The 17007-nt window shown below is 41.6% G+C and overlaps 38 non-coding genes across 38 annotated transcripts; 1 reads left to right on the top strand and 37 right to left on the bottom strand.

Annotated features, from left to right (window-relative positions):
• Positions 1 to 51: 51 nt before the first annotated feature.
• Positions 52 to 170, bottom strand: LOC142479752 (5S ribosomal RNA). The gene has a single exon (XR_012794421.1). It is a non-coding gene; the product is annotated as a 5S ribosomal RNA (ribosomal RNA).
• A 452-nt stretch (positions 171 to 622) lies between these two features.
• On the top strand, positions 623 to 741 carry LOC142480186 (5S ribosomal RNA). The gene has a single exon (XR_012794842.1). It is a non-coding gene; the product is annotated as a 5S ribosomal RNA (ribosomal RNA).
• Positions 742 to 945: 204 nt separating this feature from the next.
• Positions 946 to 1064, bottom strand: LOC142479753 (5S ribosomal RNA). The gene has a single exon (XR_012794422.1). It is a non-coding gene; the product is annotated as a 5S ribosomal RNA (ribosomal RNA).
• Positions 1065 to 1740: 676 nt separating this feature from the next.
• On the bottom strand, positions 1741 to 1859 carry LOC142479827 (5S ribosomal RNA). The gene has a single exon (XR_012794495.1). It is a non-coding gene; the product is annotated as a 5S ribosomal RNA (ribosomal RNA).
• Positions 1860 to 2145: 286 nt separating this feature from the next.
• On the bottom strand, positions 2146 to 2264 carry LOC142480384 (5S ribosomal RNA). Its single transcript, XR_012795032.1, has one exon. It is a non-coding gene; the product is annotated as a 5S ribosomal RNA (ribosomal RNA).
• A 286-nt stretch (positions 2265 to 2550) lies between these two features.
• Positions 2551 to 2669, bottom strand: LOC142480396 (5S ribosomal RNA). The gene has a single exon (XR_012795043.1). It is a non-coding gene; the product is annotated as a 5S ribosomal RNA (ribosomal RNA).
• Positions 2670 to 2955: 286 nt separating this feature from the next.
• LOC142479828 (5S ribosomal RNA) lies at positions 2956 to 3074 on the bottom strand. The gene has a single exon (XR_012794496.1). It is a non-coding gene; the product is annotated as a 5S ribosomal RNA (ribosomal RNA).
• Positions 3075 to 3750: 676 nt separating this feature from the next.
• Positions 3751 to 3869, bottom strand: LOC142480888 (5S ribosomal RNA). Its single transcript, XR_012795371.1, has one exon. It is a non-coding gene; the product is annotated as a 5S ribosomal RNA (ribosomal RNA).
• Positions 3870 to 4545: 676 nt separating this feature from the next.
• On the bottom strand, positions 4546 to 4664 carry LOC142479773 (5S ribosomal RNA). The gene has a single exon (XR_012794442.1). It is a non-coding gene; the product is annotated as a 5S ribosomal RNA (ribosomal RNA).
• A 286-nt stretch (positions 4665 to 4950) lies between these two features.
• LOC142480407 (5S ribosomal RNA) lies at positions 4951 to 5069 on the bottom strand. The gene has a single exon (XR_012795054.1). It is a non-coding gene; the product is annotated as a 5S ribosomal RNA (ribosomal RNA).
• A 286-nt stretch (positions 5070 to 5355) lies between these two features.
• Positions 5356 to 5474, bottom strand: LOC142479829 (5S ribosomal RNA). The gene has a single exon (XR_012794497.1). It is a non-coding gene; the product is annotated as a 5S ribosomal RNA (ribosomal RNA).
• A 286-nt stretch (positions 5475 to 5760) lies between these two features.
• On the bottom strand, positions 5761 to 5879 carry LOC142480889 (5S ribosomal RNA). Its single transcript, XR_012795372.1, has one exon. It is a non-coding gene; the product is annotated as a 5S ribosomal RNA (ribosomal RNA).
• A 286-nt stretch (positions 5880 to 6165) lies between these two features.
• On the bottom strand, positions 6166 to 6284 carry LOC142479830 (5S ribosomal RNA). The gene has a single exon (XR_012794498.1). It is a non-coding gene; the product is annotated as a 5S ribosomal RNA (ribosomal RNA).
• A 286-nt stretch (positions 6285 to 6570) lies between these two features.
• Positions 6571 to 6689, bottom strand: LOC142479831 (5S ribosomal RNA). The gene has a single exon (XR_012794499.1). It is a non-coding gene; the product is annotated as a 5S ribosomal RNA (ribosomal RNA).
• A 676-nt stretch (positions 6690 to 7365) lies between these two features.
• LOC142480757 (5S ribosomal RNA) lies at positions 7366 to 7484 on the bottom strand. Its single transcript, XR_012795248.1, has one exon. It is a non-coding gene; the product is annotated as a 5S ribosomal RNA (ribosomal RNA).
• Positions 7485 to 7770: 286 nt separating this feature from the next.
• LOC142480419 (5S ribosomal RNA) lies at positions 7771 to 7889 on the bottom strand. The gene has a single exon (XR_012795064.1). It is a non-coding gene; the product is annotated as a 5S ribosomal RNA (ribosomal RNA).
• A 286-nt stretch (positions 7890 to 8175) lies between these two features.
• Positions 8176 to 8294, bottom strand: LOC142480891 (5S ribosomal RNA). Its single transcript, XR_012795374.1, has one exon. It is a non-coding gene; the product is annotated as a 5S ribosomal RNA (ribosomal RNA).
• Positions 8295 to 8580: 286 nt separating this feature from the next.
• On the bottom strand, positions 8581 to 8699 carry LOC142480430 (5S ribosomal RNA). The gene has a single exon (XR_012795065.1). It is a non-coding gene; the product is annotated as a 5S ribosomal RNA (ribosomal RNA).
• Positions 8700 to 8985: 286 nt separating this feature from the next.
• Positions 8986 to 9104, bottom strand: LOC142480731 (5S ribosomal RNA). The gene has a single exon (XR_012795224.1). It is a non-coding gene; the product is annotated as a 5S ribosomal RNA (ribosomal RNA).
• A 286-nt stretch (positions 9105 to 9390) lies between these two features.
• LOC142480892 (5S ribosomal RNA) lies at positions 9391 to 9509 on the bottom strand. Its single transcript, XR_012795375.1, has one exon. It is a non-coding gene; the product is annotated as a 5S ribosomal RNA (ribosomal RNA).
• Positions 9510 to 9795: 286 nt separating this feature from the next.
• On the bottom strand, positions 9796 to 9914 carry LOC142480442 (5S ribosomal RNA). The gene has a single exon (XR_012795066.1). It is a non-coding gene; the product is annotated as a 5S ribosomal RNA (ribosomal RNA).
• A 286-nt stretch (positions 9915 to 10200) lies between these two features.
• Positions 10201 to 10319, bottom strand: LOC142479832 (5S ribosomal RNA). The gene has a single exon (XR_012794500.1). It is a non-coding gene; the product is annotated as a 5S ribosomal RNA (ribosomal RNA).
• Positions 10320 to 10605: 286 nt separating this feature from the next.
• LOC142480893 (5S ribosomal RNA) lies at positions 10606 to 10724 on the bottom strand. Its single transcript, XR_012795376.1, has one exon. It is a non-coding gene; the product is annotated as a 5S ribosomal RNA (ribosomal RNA).
• Positions 10725 to 11010: 286 nt separating this feature from the next.
• LOC142480453 (5S ribosomal RNA) lies at positions 11011 to 11129 on the bottom strand. Its single transcript, XR_012795067.1, has one exon. It is a non-coding gene; the product is annotated as a 5S ribosomal RNA (ribosomal RNA).
• A 286-nt stretch (positions 11130 to 11415) lies between these two features.
• LOC142480894 (5S ribosomal RNA) lies at positions 11416 to 11534 on the bottom strand. Its single transcript, XR_012795377.1, has one exon. It is a non-coding gene; the product is annotated as a 5S ribosomal RNA (ribosomal RNA).
• Positions 11535 to 11820: 286 nt separating this feature from the next.
• Positions 11821 to 11939, bottom strand: LOC142480464 (5S ribosomal RNA). The gene has a single exon (XR_012795068.1). It is a non-coding gene; the product is annotated as a 5S ribosomal RNA (ribosomal RNA).
• Positions 11940 to 12225: 286 nt separating this feature from the next.
• On the bottom strand, positions 12226 to 12344 carry LOC142480732 (5S ribosomal RNA). Its single transcript, XR_012795225.1, has one exon. It is a non-coding gene; the product is annotated as a 5S ribosomal RNA (ribosomal RNA).
• Positions 12345 to 12630: 286 nt separating this feature from the next.
• Positions 12631 to 12749, bottom strand: LOC142480896 (5S ribosomal RNA). Its single transcript, XR_012795378.1, has one exon. It is a non-coding gene; the product is annotated as a 5S ribosomal RNA (ribosomal RNA).
• Positions 12750 to 13035: 286 nt separating this feature from the next.
• On the bottom strand, positions 13036 to 13154 carry LOC142480475 (5S ribosomal RNA). The gene has a single exon (XR_012795069.1). It is a non-coding gene; the product is annotated as a 5S ribosomal RNA (ribosomal RNA).
• Positions 13155 to 13440: 286 nt separating this feature from the next.
• LOC142480486 (5S ribosomal RNA) lies at positions 13441 to 13559 on the bottom strand. The gene has a single exon (XR_012795070.1). It is a non-coding gene; the product is annotated as a 5S ribosomal RNA (ribosomal RNA).
• Positions 13560 to 13845: 286 nt separating this feature from the next.
• Positions 13846 to 13964, bottom strand: LOC142479833 (5S ribosomal RNA). The gene has a single exon (XR_012794501.1). It is a non-coding gene; the product is annotated as a 5S ribosomal RNA (ribosomal RNA).
• A 286-nt stretch (positions 13965 to 14250) lies between these two features.
• Positions 14251 to 14369, bottom strand: LOC142480499 (5S ribosomal RNA). Its single transcript, XR_012795072.1, has one exon. It is a non-coding gene; the product is annotated as a 5S ribosomal RNA (ribosomal RNA).
• A 286-nt stretch (positions 14370 to 14655) lies between these two features.
• On the bottom strand, positions 14656 to 14774 carry LOC142479835 (5S ribosomal RNA). Its single transcript, XR_012794502.1, has one exon. It is a non-coding gene; the product is annotated as a 5S ribosomal RNA (ribosomal RNA).
• Positions 14775 to 15060: 286 nt separating this feature from the next.
• On the bottom strand, positions 15061 to 15179 carry LOC142480733 (5S ribosomal RNA). The gene has a single exon (XR_012795226.1). It is a non-coding gene; the product is annotated as a 5S ribosomal RNA (ribosomal RNA).
• A 286-nt stretch (positions 15180 to 15465) lies between these two features.
• LOC142480897 (5S ribosomal RNA) lies at positions 15466 to 15584 on the bottom strand. Its single transcript, XR_012795379.1, has one exon. It is a non-coding gene; the product is annotated as a 5S ribosomal RNA (ribosomal RNA).
• A 286-nt stretch (positions 15585 to 15870) lies between these two features.
• On the bottom strand, positions 15871 to 15989 carry LOC142480510 (5S ribosomal RNA). Its single transcript, XR_012795073.1, has one exon. It is a non-coding gene; the product is annotated as a 5S ribosomal RNA (ribosomal RNA).
• Positions 15990 to 16275: 286 nt separating this feature from the next.
• On the bottom strand, positions 16276 to 16394 carry LOC142480522 (5S ribosomal RNA). The gene has a single exon (XR_012795074.1). It is a non-coding gene; the product is annotated as a 5S ribosomal RNA (ribosomal RNA).
• A 286-nt stretch (positions 16395 to 16680) lies between these two features.
• LOC142479836 (5S ribosomal RNA) lies at positions 16681 to 16799 on the bottom strand. Its single transcript, XR_012794503.1, has one exon. It is a non-coding gene; the product is annotated as a 5S ribosomal RNA (ribosomal RNA).
• Positions 16800 to 17007: the final 208 nt, after the last annotated feature.

Below are 17007 nucleotides of genomic sequence, written 5' to 3' on the forward strand. Positions count from 1 at the left end.
TGCTGCGAGGAATGCCATGTATATTTTCATTAGGGAAGCAAAAAATAAAAACACCCACAGCACCTGGTATTCCCAGGCAGTCTCCCAACCCAGTACTAATCAAGCCTCACCCTGCTTAGCTTCCGAGATCTGACGGGATCAGGCGCTTTCAAGGTAGTATGGCCGTAGGTGGAGATTGCTGTCTCATGATATCCTCTCATTCTTAAATCCATGAGCCTATATCTTGCTCCATGCATACACAGAGACTGAGAAATATATCATGCAGGCCACAGAACACTCACCATGTTATATGGTGAGCTTGTGGCTCACAGAGTTGGGGTGTGCAGTGTTCAAGCTGATACTTGGAAGAGATAGTGAGTTCAAATCCAAACAGTAGGAGGTTGAATATAGGCACCTCTGAAATTTTTTACTACTTTTTTCCCGCAGTGGCAAAGAAATCTATCGTTTTTTCCTCAGAAAGTTCAACACAATGCAACCTTCCAAAATAGAATTCTGACATCAAGAATTCCGTCTATAGTACATTTGAGTGCACCTGTCATTTTCTCAGTCTCTGTGTATGCATGGAGCAAGATATAGGCTCATGGATTTAAGAATGAGAGGATATCATGAGACAGCAATCTCCACCTACGGCCATACTACCTTGAAAGCGCCCGATCCTGTCAGATCTCGGAAGCTAAGCAGGGTGAGGCTTGATTAGTACTGGGTTGGGAGACTGCCTGGGAATACCAGGTGCTGTGGGTGTTTTTATTTTTTGCTTCCCTAATGAAAATATACATGGCATTCCTCGCAGCAAATGAAAATGTTTCATTTCTTGCTACTTTTTTCCGGAGGAAAAAACGATATATTTCTTTGCCACTGCGGGAAAAAAGTAGTAAAAAATGAAACATTTTCATTTGCTGCAAGGAATGCCATGTATATTTTCATTAGGGAAGCAAAAAATAAAAACACCCACAGCACCTGGTATTCCCAGGCAGTCTCCCAACCCAGTACTAATCAAGCCTCACCCTGCTTAGCTTCCGAGATCTGACGGGATCAGGCGCTTTCAAGGTAGTATGGCCGTAGGTGGAGATTGCTGTCTCATGATATCCTCTCATTCTTAAATCCATGAGCCTATATCTTGCTCCATGCATACACAGAGACTGAGAAAATGACAGGTGCACTCAAATGTACTATAGACGGAATTCTTGATGTCAGAATTCTATTTTGGAAGGTTGCATTGTGTTGAACTTTCAGAGGAAAAAACGATAGATTTCTTTGCCACTGCGGGAAAAAAGTAGTAAAAAATTTCAGAGGTGCCTATATTCAACCTCCTACTGTTTGGATTTGAACGCACTATCTCTTCCAAGTATCAGCTTGAACACTGCACACCCCAACTCTGTGAGCCACAAGCTCACCATATAACATGCTGAGTGTTCTGAGGCCTGTATGATATATTTCTAAATGACATGGGAGGCATAAGTGTATTATTGTGACCGTTAAAAAAATACATTCTTGAAGAATTACCTTAAATGGAGAAATTAAATCAGAGACTGAGAAAATGACAGGTGCACTCAAATATACTATAGACGGAATTCTTGATGTCAGAATTCTATTTTGGAAGGTTGCATTGTGTTGAACTTTCAGAGGAAAAAACAATATATTTCTTTGCCACTCCGGGAAAAAAGTAGCAAGAAATGAAACATTTTCATTTGCTGCGAGGAATGCCATGTATATTTTCATTAGGGAAGCGAAAAATAAAAACCCCTACAGCACCTGGTATTCCCAGGCAGTCTCCCAACCCAGTACTAATCAAGCCTCACCCTGCTTAGCTTCCGAGATCTGACGGGATCGGGCGCTGTCAAGGTAGTATGGCCGTAGGTGGAGATTGCTGTCTCATGATATCCTCTCATTCTTAAATCCATGAGCCTATATCTTGCTCCATGCATACACAGAGACTGAGAAAATGACAGGTGCACTCAAATGTACTATAGACGGAATTCTTGATGTCAGAATTCTATTTTGGAAGGTTGCATTGTGTTGAACTTTCAGAGGAAAAAACGATAGATTTCTTTGCCACTGCGGGAAAAAAGTAGTAAAAAATGAAACATTTTCATTTGCTGCAAGGAATGCCATGTATATTTTCATTAGGGAAGCAAAAAATAAAAACACCCACAGCACCTGGTATTCCCAGGCAGTCTCCCAACCCAGTACTAATCAAGCCTCACCCTGCTTAGCTTCCGAGATCTGACGGGATCGGGCGCTTTCAAGGTAGTATGGCCGTAGGTGGAGATTGCTGTCTCATGATATCCTCTCATTCTTAAATCCATGAGCCTATATCTTGCTCCATGCATACACAGAGACTGAGAAAATGACAGGTGCACTCAAATGTACTATAGACGGAATTCTTGATGTCAGAATTCTATTTTGGAAGGTTGCATTGTGTTGAACTTTCTGAGGAAAAAACGATATATTTCTTTGCCACTACGGGAAAAAAGTAGTAAAAAATGAAACATTTTCATTTGCTGCAAGGAATGCCATGTATATTTTCATTAGGGAAGCAAAAAATAAAAACACCCACAGCACCTGGTATTCCCAGGCAGTCTCCCAACCCAGTACTAATCAAGCCTCACCCTGCTTAGCTTCCGAGATCTGACGGGATCGGGCGCTTTCAAGGTAGTATGGCCGTAGGTGGAGATTGCTGTCTCATGATATCCTCTCATTCTTAAATCCATGAGCCTATATCTTGCTCCATGCATACACAGAGACTGAGAAAATGACAGGTGCACTCAAATGTACTATAGACGGAATTCTTGATGTCAGAATTCTATTTTGGAAGGTTGCATTGTGTTGAACTTTCAGAGGAAAAAACGATATATTTCTTTGCCACTGCGGGAAAAAAGTAGCAAGAAATGAAACATTTTCATTTGCTGCGAGGAATGCCATGTATATTTTCATTAGGGAAGCGAAAAATAAAAACCCCTACAGCACCTGGTATTCCCAGGCAGTCTCCCAACCCAGTACTAATCAAGCCTCACCCTGCTTAGCTTCCGAGATCTGACGGGATCGGGCGCTGTCAAGGTAGTATGGCCGTAGGTGGAGATTGCTGTCTCATGATATCCTCTCATTCTTAAATCCATGAGCCTATATCTTGCTCCATGCATACACAGAGACTGAGAAAATGACAGGTGCACTCAAATGTACTATAGACGGAATTCTTGATGTCAGAATTCTATTTTGGAAGGTTGCATTGTGTTGAACTTTCAGAGGAAAAAACGATAGATTTCTTTGCCACTGCGGGAAAAAAGTAGTAAAAAATTTCAGAGGTGCCTATATTCAACCTCCTCCTGTTTGGATTTGAACTCACTATCTCTTCCAAGTATCAGCTTGAACACTGCACACCCCAACTCTGTGAGCCACAAGCTCACCATATAACATGCTGAGTGTTCTGAGGCCTGTATGATATATTTCTAAATGACATGGGAGGCATAAGTGTATTATTGTGACCGTTAAAAAAATACATTCTTGAAGAATTACCTTAAATGGAGAAATTAAATCAGAGACTGAGAAAATGACAGGTGCACTCAAATATACTATAAACGGAATTCTTGATGTCAGAATTCTATTTTGGAAGGTTGCATTGTGTTGAACTTTCAGAGGAAAAAACAATATATTTCTTTGCCACTCCGGGAAAAAAGTAGCAAGAAATGAAACATTTTCATTTGCTGCGAGGAATGCCATGTATATTTTCATTAGGGAAGCGAAAAATAAAAACCCCTACAGCACCTGGTATTCCCAGGCAGTCTCCCAACCCAGTACTAATCAAGCCTCACCCTGCTTAGCTTCCGAGATCTGACGGGATCGGGCGCTTTCAAGGTAGTATGGCCGTAGGTGGAGATTGCTGACTCATGATATCCTCTCATTCTTAAATCCATGAGCCTATATCTTGCTCCATGCATACACAGAGACTGAGAAAATGACAGGTGCACTCAAATGTACTATAGACGGAATTCTTGATGTCAGAATTCTATTTTGGAAGGTTGCATTGTGTTGAACTTTCAGAGGAAAAAACGATAGATTTCTTTGCCACTGCGGGAAAAAAGTAGTAAAAAATTTCAGAGGTGCCTATATTCAACCTCCTACTGTTTGGATTTGAACTCACTATCTCTTCCAAGTATCAGCTTGAACACTGCACACCCCAACTCTGTGAGCCACAAGCTCACCATATAACATGCTGAGTGTTCTGAGGCCTGTATGATATATTTCTAAATGACATGGGAGGCATAAGTGTATTATTGTGACCGTTAAAAAAATACATTCTTGAAGAATTACCTTAAATGGAGAAATTAAATCAGAGACTGAGAAAATGACAGGTGCACTCAAATATACTATAGACGGAATTCTTGATGTCAGAATTCTATTTTGGAAGGTTGCATTGTGTTGAACTTTCAGAGGAAAAAACAATATATTTCTTTGCCACTCCGGGAAAAAAGTAGCAAGAAATGAAACATTTTCATTTGCTGCGAGGAATGCCATGTATATTTTCATTAGGGAAGCGAAAAATAAAAACCCCTACAGCACCTGGTATTCCCAGGCAGTCTCCCAACCCAGTACTAATCAAGCCATACCCTGCTTAGCTTCCGAGATCTGACGGGATCGGGCGCTTTCAAGGTAGTATGGCCGTAGGTGGAGATTGCTGTCTCATGATATCCTCTCATTCTTAAATCCATGAGCCTATATCTTGCTCCATGCATACACAGAGACTGAGAAAATGACAGGTGCACTCAAATGTACTATAGACGGAATTCTTGATGTCAGAATTCTATTTTGGAAGGTTGCATTGTGTTGAACTTTCTGAGGAAAAAACGATATATTTCTTTGCCACTGCGGGAAAAAAGTAGTAAAAAATGAAACATTTTCATTTGCTGCAAGGAATGCCATGTATATTTTCATTAGGGAAGCAAAAAATAAAAACACCCACAGCACCTGGTATTCCCAGGCAGTCTCCCAACCCAGTACTAATCAAGCCTCACCCTGCTTAGCTTCCGAGATCTGACGGGATCGGGCGCTTTCAAGGTAGTATGGCCGTAGGTGGAGATTGCTGTCTCATGATATCCTCTCATTCTTAAATCCATGAGCCTATATCTTGCTCCATGCATACACAGAGACTGAGAAAATGACAGGTGCACTCAAATGTACTATAGACGGAATTCTTGATGTCAGAATTCTATTTTGGAAGGTTGCATTGTGTTGAACTTTCAGAGGAAAAAACGATATATTTCTTTGCCACTGCGGGAAAAAAGTAGCAAGAAATGAAACATTTTCATTTGCTGCGAGGAATGCCATGTATATTTTCATTAGGGAAGCGAAAAATAAAAACCCCTACAGCACCTGGTATTCCCAGGCAGTCTCCCAACCCAGTACTAATCAAGCCTCACCCTGCTTAGCTTCCGAGATCTGACGGGATCGGGCGCTGTCAAGGTAGTATGGCCGTAGGTGGAGATTGCTGTCTCATGATATCCTCTCATTCTTAAATCCATGAGCCTATATCTTGCTCCATGCATACACAGAGACTGAGAAAATGACAGGTGCACTCAAATGTACTATAGACGGAATTCTTGATGTCAGAATTCTATTTTGGAAGGTTGCATTGTGTTGAACTTTCAGAGGAAAAAACGATAGATTTCTTTGCCACTGCGGGAAAAAAGTAGCAAGAAATGAAACATTTTCATTTGCTGCGAGGAATGCCATGTATATTTTCATTAGGGAAGCGAAAAATAAAAACCCCTACAGCACCTGGTATTCCCAGGCAGTCTCCCAACCCAGTACTAATCAAGCCTCACCCTGCTTAGCTTCCGAGATCTGACGGGATCGGGCGCTTTCAAGGTAGTATGGCCGTAGGTGGAGATTGCTGTCTCATGATATCCTCTCATTCTTAAATCCATGAGCCTATATCTTGCTCCATGCATACACAGAGACTGAGAAAATGACAGGTGCACTCAAATGTACTATAGACGGAATTCTTGATGTCAGAATTCTATTTTGGAAGGTTGCATTGTGTTGAACTTTCAGAGGAAAAAACGATATATTTCTTTGCCACTGCGGGAAAAAAGTAGCAAGAAATGAAACATTTTCATTTGCTGCGAGGAATGCCATGTATATTTTCATTAGGGAAGCGAAAAATAAAAACCCCTACAGCACCTGGTATTCCCAGGCAGTCTCCCAACCCAGTACTAATCAAGCCTCACCCTGCTTAGCTTCCGAGATCTGACGGGATCGGGCGCTGTCAAGGTAGTATGGCCGTAGGTGGAGATTGCTGTCTCATGATATCCTCTCATTCTTAAATCCATGAGCCTATATCTTGCTCCATGCATACACAGAGACTGAGAAAATGACAGGTGCACTCAAATGTACTATAGACGGAATTCTTGATGTCAGAATTCTATTTTGGAAGGTTGCATTGTGTTGAACTTTCAGAGGAAAAAACGATAGATTTCTTTGCCACTGCGGGAAAAAAGTAGCAAGAAATGAAACATTTTCATTTGCTGCGAGGAATGCCATGTATATTTTCATTAGGGAAGCGAAAAATAAAAACCCCTACAGCACCTGGTATTCCCAGGCAGTCTCCCAACCCAGTACTAATCAAGCCTCACCCTGCTTAGCTTCCGAGATCTGACGGGATCGGGCGCTGTCAAGGTAGTATGGCCGTAGGTGGAGATTGCTGTCTCATGATATCCTCTCATTCTTAAATCCATGAGCCTATATCTTGCTCCATGCATACACAGAGACTGAGAAAATGACAGGTGCACTCAAATGTACTATAGACGGAATTCTTGATGTCAGAATTCTATTTTGGAAGGTTGCATTGTGTTGAACTTTCAGAGGAAAAAACGATAGATTTCTTTGCCACTGCGGGAAAAAAGTAGTAAAAAATTTCAGAGGTGCCTATATTCAACCTCCTCCTGTTTGGATTTGAACTCACTATCTCTTCCAAGTATCAGCTTGAACACTGCACACCCCAACTCTGTGAGCCACAAGCTCACCATATAACATGCTGAGTGTTCTGAGGCCTGTATGATATATTTCTAAATGACATGGGAGGCATAAGTGTATTATTGTGACCGTTAAAAAAATACATTCTTGAAGAATTACCTTAAATGGAGAAATTAAATCAGAGACTGAGAAAATGACAGGTGCACTCAAATATACTATAAACGGAATTCTTGATGTCAGAATTCTATTTTGGAAGGTTGCATTGTGTTGAACTTTCTGAGGAAAAAACGATATATTTCTTTGCCACTGCGGGAAAAAAGTAGTAAAAAATGAAACATTTTCATTTGCTGCAAGGAATGCCATGTATATTTTCATTAGGGAAGCAAAAAATAAAAACACCCACAGCACCTGGTATTCTCAGGCAGTCTCCCAACCCAGTACTAATCAAGCCTCACCCTGCTTAGCTTCCGAGATCTGACGGGATCGGGCGCTTTCAAGGTAGTATGGCCGTAGGTGGAGATTGCTGTCTCATGATATCCTCTCATTCTTAAATCCATGAGCCTATATCTTGCTCCATGCATACACAGAGACTGAGAAAATGACAGGTGCACTCAAATGTACTATAGACGGAATTCTTGATGTCAGAATTCTATTTTGGAAGGTTGCATTGTGTTGAACTTTCTGAGGAAAAAACGATATATTTCTTTGCCACTGCGGGAAAAAAGTAGTAAAAAATGAAACATTTTCATTTGCTGCAAGGAATGCCATGTATATTTTCATTAGGGAAGCAAAAAATAAAAACACCCACAGCACCTGGTATTCCCAGGCAGTCTCCCAACCCAGTACTAATCAAGCCTCACCCTGCTTAGCTTCCGAGATCTGACGGGATCGGGCGCTTTCAAGGTAGTATGGCCGTAGGTGGAGATTGCTGTCTCATGATATCCTCTCATTCTTAAATCCATGAGCCTATATCTTGCTCCATGCATACACAGAGACTGAGAAAATGACAGGTGCACTCAAATGTACTATAGACGGAATTCTTGATGTCAGAATTCTATTTTGGAAGGTTGCATTGTGTTGAACTTTCAGAGGAAAAAACGATATATTTCTTTGCCACTGCGGGAAAAAAGTAGCAAGAAATGAAACATTTTCATTTGCTGCGAGGAATGCCATGTATATTTTCATTAGGGAAGCGAAAAATAAAAACCCCTACAGCACCTGGTATTCCCAGGCAGTCTCCCAACCCAGTACTAATCAAGCCTCACCCTGCTTAGCTTCCGAGATCTGACGGGATCGGGCGCTTTCAAGGTAGTATGGCCGTAGGTGGAGATTGCTGTCTCATGATATCCTCTCATTCTTAAATCCATGAGCCTATATCTTGCTCCATGCATACACAGAGACTGAGAAAATGACAGGTGCACTCAAATGTACTATAGACGGAATTCTTGATGTCAGAATTCTATTTTGGAAGGTTGCATTGTGTTGAACTTTCTGAGGAAAAAACGATAGATTTCTTTGCCACTGCGGGAAAAAAGTAGTAAAAAATGAAACATTTTCATTTGCTGCAAGGAATGCCATGTATATTTTCATTAGGGAAGCAAAAAATAAAAACACCCACAGCACCTGGTATTCCCAGGCAGTCTCCCAACCCAGTACTAATCAAGCCTCACCCTGCTTAGCTTCCGAGATCTGACGGGATCGGGCGCTTTCAAGGTAGTATGGCCGTAGGTGGAGATTGCTGTCTCATGATATCCTCTCATTCTTAAATCCATGAGCCTATATCTTGCTCCATGCATACACAGAGACTGAGAAAATGACAGGTGCACTCAAATGTACTATAGACGGAATTCTTGATGTCAGAATTCTATTTTGGAAGGTTGCATTGTGTTGAACTTTCTGAGGAAAAAACGATATATTTCTTTGCCACTGCGGGAAAAAAGTAGTAAAAAATGAAACATTTTCATTTGCTGCAAGTAATGCCATGTATATTTTCATTAGGGAAGCAAAAAATAAAAACACCCACAGCACCTGGTATTCCCAGGGAGTCTCCCAACCCAGTACTAATCAAGCCTCACCCTGCTTAGCTTCCGAGATCTGACGGGATCGGGCGCTTTCAAGGTAGTATGGCCGTAGGTGGAGATTGCTGTCTCATGATATCCTCTCATTCTTAAATCCATGAGCCTATATCTTGCTCCATGCATACACAGAGACTGAGAAAATGACAGGTGCACTCAAATGTACTATAGACGGAATTCTTGATGTCAGAATTCTATTTTGGAAGGTTGCATTGTGTTGAACTTTCAGAGGAAAAAACGATATATTTCTTTGCCACTGCGGGAAAAAAGTAGCAAGAAATGAAACATTTTCATTTGCTGCGAGGAATGCCATGTATATTTTCATTAGGGAAGCGAAAAATAAAAACCCCTACAGCACCTGGTATTCCCAGGCAGTCTCCCAACCCAGTACTAATCAAGCCTCACCCTGCTTAGCTTCCGAGATCTGACGGGATCGGGCGCTTTCAAGGTAGTATGGCCGTAGGTGGAGATTGCTGTCTCATGATATCCTCTCATTCTTAAATCCATGAGCCTATATCTTGCTCCATGCATACACAGAGACTGAGAAAATGACAGGTGCACTCAAATGTACTATAGACGGAATTCTTGATGTCAGAATTCTATTTTGGAAGGTTGCATTGTGTTGAACTTTCTGAGGAAAAAACGATAGATTTCTTTGCCACTGCGGGAAAAAAGTAGTAAAAAATGAAACATTTTCATTTGCTGCAAGGAATGCCATGTATATTTTCATTAGGGAAGCAAAAAATAAAAACACCCACAGCACCTGGTATTCCCAGGCAGTCTCCCAACCCAGTACTAATCAAGCCTCACCCTGCTTAGCTTCCGAGATCTGACGGGATCGGGCGCTTTCAAGGTAGTATGGCCGTAGGTGGAGATTGCTGTCTCATGATATCCTCTCATTCTTAAATCCATGAGCCTATATCTTGCTCCATGCATACACAGAGACTGAGAAAATGACAGGTGCACTCAAATGTACTATAGACGGAATTCTTGATGTCAGAATTCTATTTTGGAAGGTTGCATTGTGTTGAACTTTCAGAGGAAAAAACGATATATTTCTTTGCCACTGCGGGAAAAAAGTAGCAAGAAATGAAACATTTTCATTTGCTGCGAGGAATGCCATGTATATTTTCATTAGGGAAGCGAAAAATAAAAACCCCTACAGCACCTGGTATTCCCAGGCAGTCTCCCAACCCAGTACTAATCAAGCCTCACCCTGCTTAGCTTCCGAGATCTGACGGGATCGGGCGCTGTCAAGGTAGTATGGCCGTAGGTGGAGATTGCTGTCTCATGATATCCTCTCATTCTTAAATCCATGAGCCTATATCTTGCTCCATGCATACACAGAGACTGAGAAAATGACAGGTGCACTCAAATGTACTATAGACGGAATTCTTGATGTCAGAATTCTATTTTGGAAGGTTGCATTGTGTTGAACTTTCAGAGGAAAAAACGATATATTTCTTTGCCACTGCGGGAAAAAAGTAGCAAGAAATGAAACATTTTCATTTGCTGCGAGGAATGCCATGTATATTTTCATTAGGGAAGCGAAAAATAAAAACCCCTACAGCACCTGGTATTCCCAGGCAGTCTCCCAACCCAGTACTAATCAAGCCTCACCCTGCTTAGCTTCCGAGATCTGACGGGATCGGGCGCTTTCAAGGTAGTATGGCCGTAGGTGGAGATTGCTGTCTCATGATATCCTCTCATTCTTAAATCCATGAGCCTATATCTTGCTCCATGCATACACAGAGACTGAGAAAATGACAGGTGCACTCAAATGTACTATAGACGGAATTCTTGATGTCAGAATTCTATTTTGGAAGGTTGCATTGTGTTGAACTTTCTGAGGAAAAAACGATATATTTCTTTGCCACTGCGGGAAAAAAGTAGTAAAAAATGAAACATTTTCATTTGCTGCAAGGAATGCCATGTATATTTTCATTAGGGAAGCAAAAAATAAAAACACCCACAGCACCTGGTATTCCCAGGCAGTCTCCCAACCCAGTACTAATCAAGCCTCACCCTGCTTAGCTTCCGAGATCTGACGGGATCGGGCGCTTTCAAGGTAGTATGGCCGTAGGTGGAGATTGCTGTCTCATGATATCCTCTCATTCTTAAATCCATGAGCCTATATCTTGCTCCATGCATACACAGAGACTGAGAAAATGACAGGTGCACTCAAATGTACTATAGACGGAATTCTTGATGTCAGAATTCTATTTTGGAAGGTTGCATTGTGTTGAACTTTCAGAGGAAAAAACGATATATTTCTTTGCCACTGCGGGAAAAAAGTAGCAAGAAATGAAACATTTTCATTTGCTGCGAGGAATGCCATGTATATTTTCATTAGGGAAGCGAAAAATAAAAACCCCTACAGCACCTGGTATTCCCAGGCAGTCTCCCAACCCAGTACTAATCAAGCCTCACCCTGCTTAGCTTCCGAGATCTGACGGGATCGGGCGCTTTCAAGGTAGTATGGCCGTAGGTGGAGATTGCTGTCTCATGATATCCTCTCATTCTTAAATCCATGAGCCTATATCTTGCTCCATGCATACACAGAGACTGAGAAAATGACAGGTGCACTCAAATGTACTATAGACGGAATTCTTGATGTCAGAATTCTATTTTGGAAGGTTGCATTGTGTTGAACTTTCTGAGGAAAAAACGATATATTTCTTTGCCACTGCGGGAAAAAAGTAGTAAAAAATGAAACATTTTCATTTGCTGCAAGGAATGCCATGTATATTTTCATTAGGGAAGCAAAAAATAAAAACACCCACAGCACCTGGTATTCCCAGGCAGTCTCCCAACCCAGTACTAATCAAGCCTCACCCTGCTTAGCTTCCGAGATCTGACGGGATCGGGCGCTTTCAAGGTAGTATGGCCGTAGGTGGAGATTGCTGTCTCATGATATCCTCTCATTCTTAAATCCATGAGCCTATATCTTGCTCCATGCATACACAGAGACTGAGAAAATGACAGGTGCACTCAAATGTACTATAGACGGAATTCTTGATGTCAGAATTCTATTTTGGAAGGTTGCATTGTGTTGAACTTTCTGAGGAAAAAACGATATATTTCTTTGCCACTGCGGGAAAAAAGTAGTAAAAAATGAAACATTTTCATTTGCTGCAAGGAATGCCATGTATATTTTCATTAGGGAAGCAAAAAATAAAAACACCCACAGCACCTGGTATTCCCAGGGAGTCTCCCAACCCAGTACTAATCAAGCCTCACCCTGCTTAGCTTCCGAGATCTGACGGGATCGGGCGCTTTCAAGGTAGTATGGCCGTAGGTGGAGATTGCTGTCTCATGATATCCTCTCATTCTTAAATCCATGAGCCTATATCTTGCTCCATGCATACACAGAGACTGAGAAAATGACAGGTGCACTCAAATGTACTATAGACGGAATTCTTGATGTCAGAATTCTATTTTGGAAGGTTGCATTGTGTTGAACTTTCAGAGGAAAAAACGATATATTTCTTTGCCACTGCGGGAAAAAAGTAGCAAGAAATGAAACATTTTCATTTGCTGCGAGGAATGCCATGTATATTTTCATTAGGGAAGCGAAAAATAAAAACCCCTACAGCACCTGGTATTCCCAGGCAGTCTCCCAACCCAGTACTAATCAAGCCTCACCCTGCTTAGCTTCCGAGATCTGACGGGATCGGGCGCTTTCAAGGTAGTATGGCCGTAGGTGGAGATTGCTGTCTCATGATATCCTCTCATTCTTAAATCCATGAGCCTATATCTTGCTCCATGCATACACAGAGACTGAGAAAATGACAGGTGCACTCAAATGTACTATAGACGGAATTCTTGATGTCAGAATTCTATTTTGGAAGGTTGCATTGTGTTGAACTTTCTGAGGAAAAAACGATAGATTTCTTTGCCACTGCGGGAAAAAAGTAGTAAAAAATGAAACATTTTCATTTGCTGCAAGGAATGCCATGTATATTTTCATTAGGGAAGCAAAAAATAAAAACACCCACAGCACCTGGTATTCCCAGGCAGTCTCCCAACCCAGTACTAATCAAGCCTCACCCTGCTTAGCTTCCGAGATCTGACGGGATCGGGCGCTTTCAAGGTAGTATGGCCGTAGGTGGAGATTGCTGTCTCATGATATCCTCTCATTCTTAAATCCATGAGCCTATATCTTGCTCCATGCATACACAGAGACTGAGAAAATGACAGGTGCACTCAAATGTACTATAGACGGAATTCTTGATGTCAGAATTCTATTTTGGAAGGTTGCATTGTGTTGAACTTTCTGAGGAAAAAACGATATATTTCTTTGCCACTACGGGAAAAAAGTAGTAAAAAATGAAACATTTTCATTTGCTGCAAGGAATGCCATGTATATTTTCATTAGGGAAGCAAAAAATAAAAACACCCACAGCACCTGGTATTCCCAGGCAGTCTCCCAACCCAGTACTAATCAAGCCTCACCCTGCTTAGCTTCCGAGATCTGACGGGATCGGGCGCTTTCAAGGTAGTATGGCCGTAGGTGGAGATTGCTGTCTCATGATATCCTCTCATTCTTAAATCCATGAGCCTATATCTTGCTCCATGCATACACAGAGACTGAGAAAATGACAGGTGCACTCAAATGTACTATAGACGGAATTCTTGATGTCAGAATTCTATTTTGGAAGGTTGCATTGTGTTGAACTTTCAGAGGAAAAAACGATAGATTTCTTTGCCACTGCGGGAAAAAAGTAGCAAGAAATGAAACATTTTCATTTGCTGCGAGGAATGCCATGTATATTTTCATTAGGGAAGCGAAAAATAAAAACCCCTACAGCACCTGGTATTCCCAGGCAGTCTCCCAACCCAGTACTAATCAAGCCTCACCCTGCTTAGCTTCCGAGATCTGACGGGATCGGGCGCTGTCAAGGTAGTATGGCCGTAGGTGGAGATTGCTGTCTCATGATATCCTCTCATTCTTAAATCCATGAGCCTATATCTTGCTCCATGCATACACAGAGACTGAGAAAATGACAGGTGCACTCAAATGTACTATAGACGGAATTCTTGATGTCAGAATTCTATTTTGGAAGGTTGCATTGTGTTGAACTTTCTGAGGAAAAAACGATATATTTCTTTGCCACTACGGGAAAAAAGTAGTAAAAAATGAAACATTTTCATTTGCTGCAAGGAATGCCATGTATATTTTCATTAGGGAAGCAAAAAATAAAAACACCCACAGCACCTGGTATTCCCAGGCAGTCTCCCAACCCAGTACTAATCAAGCCTCACCCTGCTTAGCTTCCGAGATCTGACGGGATCGGGCGCTTTCAAGGTAGTATGGCCGTAGGTGGAGATTGCTGTCTCATGATATCCTCTCATTCTTAAATCCATGAGCCTATATCTTGCTCCATGCATACACAGAGACTGAGAAAATGACAGGTGCACTCAAATGTACTATAGACGGAATTCTTGATGTCAGAATTCTATTTTGGAAGGTTGCATTGTGTTGAACTTTCAGAGGAAAAAACGATAGATTTCTTTGCCACTGCGGGAAAAAAGTAGCAAGAAATGAAACATTTTCATTTGCTGCGAGGAATGCCATGTATATTTTCATTAGGGAAGCGAAAAATAAAAACCCCTACAGCACCTGGTATTCCCAGGCAGTCTCCCAACCCAGTACTAATCAAGCCTCACCCTGCTTAGCTTCCGAGATCTGACGGGATCGGGCGCTGTCAAGGTAGTATGGCCGTAGGTGGAGATTGCTGTCTCATGATATCCTCTCATTCTTAAATCCATGAGCCTATATCTTGCTCCATGCATACACAGAGACTGAGAAAATGACAGGTGCACTCAAATGTACTATAGACGGAATTCTTGATGTCAGAATTCTATTTTGGAAGGTTGCATTGTGTTGAACTTTCAGAGGAAAAAACGATAGATTTCTTTGCCACTGCGGGAAAAAAGTAGTAAAAAATGAAACATTTTCATTTGCTGCAAGGAATGCCATGTATATTTTCATTAGGGAAGCAAAAAATAAAAACACCCACAGCACCTGGTATTCCCAGGGAGTCTCCCAACCCAGTACTAATCAAGCCTCACCCTGCTTAGCTTCCGAGATCTGACGGGATCGGGCGCTTTCAAGGTAGTATGGCCGTAGGTGGAGATTGCTGTCTCATGATATCCTCTCATTCTTAAATCCATGAGCCTATATCTTGCTCCATGCATACACAGAGACTGAGAAAATGACAGGTGCACTCAAATGTACTATAGACGGAATTCTTGATGTCAGAATTCTATTTTGGAAGGTTGCATTGTGTTGAACTTTCAGAGGAAAAAACGATATATTTCTTTGCCACTGCGGGAAAAAAGTAGCAAGAAATGAAACATTTTCATTTGCTGCGAGGAATGCCATGTATATTTTCATTAGGGAAGCGAAAAATAAAAACCCCTACAGCACCTGGTATTCCCAGGCAGTCTCCCAACCCAGTACTAATCAAGCCTCACCCTGCTTAGCTTCCGAGATCTGACGGGATCGGGCGCTTTCAAGGTAGTATGGCCGTAGGTGGAGATTGCTGTCTCATGATATCCTCTCATTCTTAAATCCATGAGCCTATATCTTGCTCCATGCATACACAGAGACTGAGAAAATGACAGGTGCACTCAAATGTACTATAGACGGAATTCTTGATGTCAGAATTCTATTTTGGAAGGTTGCATTGTGTTGAACTTTCTGAGGAAAAAACGATAGATTTCTTTGCCACTGCGGGAAAAAAGTAGTAAAAAATGAAACATTTTCATTTGCTGCAAGGAATGCCATGTATATTTTCATTAGGGAAGCAAAAAATAAAAACACCCACAGCACCTGGTATTCCCAGGCAGTCTCCCAACCCAGTACTAATCAAGCCTCACCCTGCTTAGCTTCCGAGATCTGACGGGATCGGGCGCTTTCAAGGTAGTATGGCCGTAGGTGGAGATTGCTGTCTCATGATATCCTCTCATTCTTAAATCCATGAGCCTATATCTTGCTCCATGCATACACAGAGACTGAGAAAATGACAGGTGCACTCAAATGTACTATAGACGGAATTCTTGATGTCAGAATTCTATTTTGGAAGGTTGCATTGTGTTGAACTTTCTGAGGAAAAAACGATATATTTCTTTGCCACTACGGGAAAAAAGTAGTAAAAAATGAAACATTTTCATTTGCTGCAAGGAATGCCATGTATATTTTCATTAGGGAAGCAAAAAATAAAAACACCCACAGCACCTGGTATTCCCAGGCAGTCTCCCAACCCAGTACTAATCAAGCCTCACCCTGCTTAGCTTCCGAGATCTGACGGGATCGGGCGCTTTCAAGGTAGTATGGCCGTAGGTGGAGATTGCTGTCTCATGATATCCTCTCATTCTTAAATCCATGAGCCTATATCTTGCTCCATGCATACACAGAGACTGAGAAAATGACAGGTGCACTCAAATGTACTATAGACGGAATTCTTGATGTCAGAATTCTATTTTGGAAGGTTGCATTGTGTTGAACTTTCAGAGGAAAAAACGATAGATTTCTTTGCCACTGCGGGAAAAAAGTAGCAAGAAATGAAACATTTTCATTTGCTGCGAGGAATGCCATGTATATTTTCATTAGGGAAGCGAAAAATAAAAACCCCTACAGCACCTGGTATTCCCAGGCAGTCTCCCAACCCAGTACTAATCAAGCCTCACCCTGCTTAGCTTCCGAGATCTGACGGGATCGGGCGCTGTCAAGGTAGTATGGCCGTAGGTGGAGATTGCTGTCTCATGATATCCTCTCATTCTTAAATCCATGAGCCTATATCTTGCTCCATGCATACACAGAGACTGAGAAAATGACAGGTGCACTCAAATGTACTATAGACGGAATTCTTGATGTCAGAATTCTATTTTGGAAGGTTGCATTGTGTTGAACTTTCTGAGGAAAAAACGATATATTTCTTTGCCACTACGGGAAAAA

This window comes from Ascaphus truei, unplaced genomic scaffold, assembly GCF_040206685.1.
Source record: "Ascaphus truei isolate aAscTru1 unplaced genomic scaffold, aAscTru1.hap1 HAP1_SCAFFOLD_242, whole genome shotgun sequence".
Lineage (NCBI taxonomy): Eukaryota > Metazoa > Chordata > Amphibia > Anura > Ascaphidae > Ascaphus > Ascaphus truei.